The sequence below is a fragment of the Amborella trichopoda genome, chromosome 2 (genome assembly GCF_054954075.1).
Source record: "Amborella trichopoda isolate Santa Cruz 75 chromosome 2, AtrichopodaSantaCruz75HAP2 v2.0, whole genome shotgun sequence".
Taxonomy (NCBI): domain Eukaryota; kingdom Viridiplantae; phylum Streptophyta; class Magnoliopsida; order Amborellales; family Amborellaceae; genus Amborella; species Amborella trichopoda.
Window position 1 is genome coordinate 25,134,086 of NC_142337.1, and position 4,502 is coordinate 25,138,587.

General features: G+C 34.0%; 1 pseudogene; it reads right to left on the reverse strand.

The window, feature by feature from the left end:
* Positions 1 to 570: 570 nt before the first annotated feature.
* On the reverse strand, positions 571 to 3,467 carry LOC18427865 (sugar transport protein 8-like; annotated as a pseudogene).
* Positions 3,468 to 4,502: the final 1,035 nt, after the last annotated feature.

A 4,502-nucleotide genomic window follows, 5' to 3' on the forward strand; every position in this document is an offset into this window, starting at 1 on the left:
CGAAAATTTTTTGTTTATAAATCCATTGAACTAAATAATTTGGCCATTTATCAATCAAAACTAGGGAGCTCAATAAAAATATTAAAAAAAATAAATATCCCAAAAAAAAAAAGTTTAAAATAACATGCAATTTCTCTTTTCCCAACTTTTGCTCCAGTCTGAATATTATTATTTGTCTTTGCTTCAACCTAGAACTTGGGCAAGTTTCATGTGCAGAGTTTCTCTGTGCTCCAGCAAGTCCCAATATGAGAAGTTACATGGTTTTAATCCTATTAATAACCTTGAATCCAAGTAGTTACAATGAAGAACTTTAAATTGCAGGGAAAATATATCATAAAAATCAAATGTGTAGAATAAAATAAGTAATATATGCAGTAACTGATCCACCTTTAGGCCTTCCCTACATTGTTTCTATGTCAAAGAATTATAGAAGTAAAATTTGATTGAGGGAAGAGAAAGAATAGTGAAACCTAATGTGATATTATCAGGGATCTTTAGAAGTTGTGCTCGAACATAAAAGGGAGAGAGAGAGGAAAAATATATTTGGCAAATGAACATCTGGACTGCAGCTTAGAGCAGCAAAGGTTTCCTTCCAACCCTGTCAACAATGACAATGCCCACGAAGGTGGAGATGGCATTAACTGTTCCTGTGATCACAGCAGACAAGAGTGAGGCGTCATTCTTGAAACCCATGGTCTGGAAAAGGACAGGGGTGTAGAACATGATGGCATTGATCCCAGTCAACTGCTGAAACACCTGCAAAATAAACCCCATCAAGCCATTAGAAAATGTTCGACTACTGCGAGAGAGAGAGAGAGAGAGAGAGAGAGAGAGAGAGAGAGAGAGAGAGAGTGGGGATCCCTGCAGGATCATAGAGATCAACAGACGTGGATGACCGTCGCGCCTCATGAGCCTGCGGTACGGGTGCTTAACTTCACTCGCAGCCTCACATGCCTCGACAAGCTGCTGGAATTCGGGTTCGACATTCATAGTGCCTCTAATTCTCTCAAGAGTGGCCTTCCCCTTCTCAGTCTTCCCTCTCTATCAAGCTTGTTGGTGTCTCCACAATGAGCAATGAACCGAAGCATAGCAAGGCCGCCGGTACACCAGCAAGGCCGAGAGAGAGCCTTCAACCCCAGGGGTGTAAGGAAGAAGTCCAGTAATTAACAAGGTTGGCAATCAAGATCCCAACTGTGATTAAGAGTTGGAAAAGGATGTTTAGACTTCCTCTCCATTTTGATGGTGCGATCTCTGATAGAAACAGGGGAGCTGCCTGTTGAGATGTTGGAGGAGAGTTAGTGCCTATTTATCCAATGTAATTTTGATGTTTTCAAAGATAATTTGTGAGTTTTTTTTTATGGAAAAGGTTTATATAAGGTTGCAAGTTGCCATATTAAAATGTAGAATTAAAGATGTACTTCAAAAATCCATCATAAATGGTTGCCTCTAATTGATCACCTTGATATCGAGATGTATGAATGTGGAAAAAAAAAAAAAGATTTTGAGCCCATAAATAGTGTATTTTGCAACATATTATCTAAACCGTCCATTTTCAAGATTTTAATATGTTTATTGATCCACTCGATTTTTACCATTTTTGGAGTTTAAAATTTTATAATTAGAGATGAAAATTGATGTTAAGATAATCCTAAGAATTTTTTACACCAAAATTATATGATAAAATTTAGAGGTGTGCCTTAATTGGTTTGTTTAAAGATTCTACGTTTATTATAAGCTTTATTTTTTTATTTTCCTTTGTTTTAATTTTTCTGGGATTTTTTGAGTGATATATGATTTTTTTTTCCAAATTGAACTTTATCTATATTTTTTAATATTTCTTTAGAAATTTTCTTTTTAGTTTAGTTATTTTTTGCACTATTTATTTTTAATAAAGATTTTGTAATTTTTTTCAAAATTTTAAAGTCTTTTTGGGCTTCTATACGACTCAAGATAGTCCAGTTGAAATCGCCTTAAATACTGGACTATAAGTCTTAAATATAAGTCTCATTAGCTCGTATTAATAAAAGCTGCTCTTTCCAATTTCCTCCAACTCAAATATAAAATGTATGACAATGAAATTAGAAATAAGAAGAAAATGTTATTCATCTGTGCTTTCCAAGATAAGATGTATGTGTCATGAGCAATACCCAGCAGATTAAAAATTAGACATGCGTACAGGACGAAAGATTAAAATTTAGTGAATTGAGCAATTAAAATCGAATAGATGAATGATTAGTGTATGTTAATAATATTGGAAACAATTAAAGTACGGCACACCTCTAAACTTTGTTACAAGATGCAATTTTGGTGTCCAAAATTTTTAGGATAACCCGAGAATCTATTTTCATATGTAGTTATAAATTTTAAAATCCAAAAAATAGATGAAATCAAGCATGTTTATAAACGTATGAAAATCTTGAAAATAGACAGTCCAGATAATGTGTTGCAAAATGAAGTATTTTTTAGACCTTTAAATCTTATATATATATATATATATATATATATATATATATATATATATATATATATATATATATATATATATATATATATATCGAGATGATGAATTAGATGGTTTTGCAACATCAAAATAGCCTTTTCTAATAGATTATTGAGGTGCCCATTAATTATAAAATTTAAGGTGTAAACCTTATAAAAAGATTTTCTTAATTTAAAACAAACTTACATAATAATTTGTATCCTAATAACAAAGCACTAGAAATAGTTACATCTTAATGACAAACCTACCGAATAATTTGGTATCCTAATAACAAACCAACATGTAAGATAGATTGTAATACCTAGAAAAAAAGAAGTAAAAAAAGATTAGGTTGTGAACGCCAAGGGGGAGAGAGAGAGATGGTATGTTAGAGAGAGAGAGAGAATCGGTAGGTACCTGATTAGCAAAGCGAATCCCAAGGCCGACGAGGATCCTTCCGATGATCAACATGGGGAGGTTAACAGCAGCAGCAGTAAGCGCAACCCCACCCAAGAAGAAGAGAGACGCCGCTCTCATCGACGGCCTCCTCCCATATTTCTTGCAAACCCAAGCGGCCAAAAAGGTGGCGGCCATCGCCGCTAAATAGAGAGAGGAAGTGAAGGCTTGGAGCCTTTGGCTGTCGAATTTGCAGTAGTTGTTCTCATGGGCCTCTCAACTTCGGAGCATACACTGCCAAATAGAACTTCTCCAGAAAGTCATCCATGGCCGTCACCCCGCCTGCATTCACCATAACACAACATGAATTCTTTCTCTCTCTCTCTCAATAAAACTGACGACAAATTTATTATTTCTCTCTCTAAATAAGCGAAGAGAGAGAAAGTGAAGAATACATGAGATTCCAACGTCGTAACCGAACATGAGACCACCAGTAAGCTGAAATGAGGCCGCAGACCAACACGTAGAATTTAGCCTTCGCCTTGCCTTCAATCTTAGGATTCGAGTCCGATGTGAATACCGGTCCTGCCATCTTCCTAGCAGCTTGAGAGAGAGAGTTGGCGCCTCGAGAGATATGATTCCGAGAGAGAGAGTGAAAGAAGAAAAGAGATATGAGCCAATATGAGCTAGTGGGCTAATCCCATCGTTTCTCTATATATATATATAATAATAGAAAAGTTTATATAAGGTTGCAATCTTAAATTGTTTACTCAAAAAATCTATAGGAAATATTATTTTAATGTTGAAAAAACCATCTAATAGATCACCTCAACATTGAGATGTATGAATATGAAATAAAAAAGTATTTGAGTCCCAAAAATAGTGCATCTTGTAACACATTATCTAGAACGTCCATTTTCAATATTTTCATATATTTATAAATCTATTTGATTTTAACCATTTTTAAAATTTAAAATATTCTAATTATGTATGCAAATAGATTTTAAGATAATACTATAAATTTTTTATAACAACATTAAATGTTATGATAAAATTTTAAGGTGCATTGTTTAAGGTTGTAACCTCATAGAAACCGCACCCTAAAAATAATCTTGAATGATCTGAATAATATTTGAACAATATCTTGATTGTGTTTATGAAATAAAAATTGAAAGTTTACGTTTTGCAACGAACAATTTAGAAAATGACTGCAAGATACCATCGCAAGTGCGCCTAATCATGAAAGGATACCTGGGTATTTTCATAATTTTTGAGACTACATATAAAACGCTGCTGTTGGATTTATAGTTTGTGAAGATTAACTTTTATCCTAATCTCTCTACAGTTTGTGGAAAATGCAGTTGAGATGTCTCTTGCGATAACATACTCTAAATCTGCTAAAAATCCCAAGGGTTGCATGTCTTGAGGTTATTTATCATTATTACAAGATTATTACCAGAGAGGTCTGTCGCAACGCTCAAGAAATTTGTTTAAAAGTAAGAGTTGATTTTTTTTTTTTCTATGAGGTCGGTCGTAGGGCTCTACAGATTATATCCCCAAATTTTGGGATCGAAAAGATTTGTCTAGTATATATTTTGGTCTAAGGAGTAGATGGACAGTAGTATAC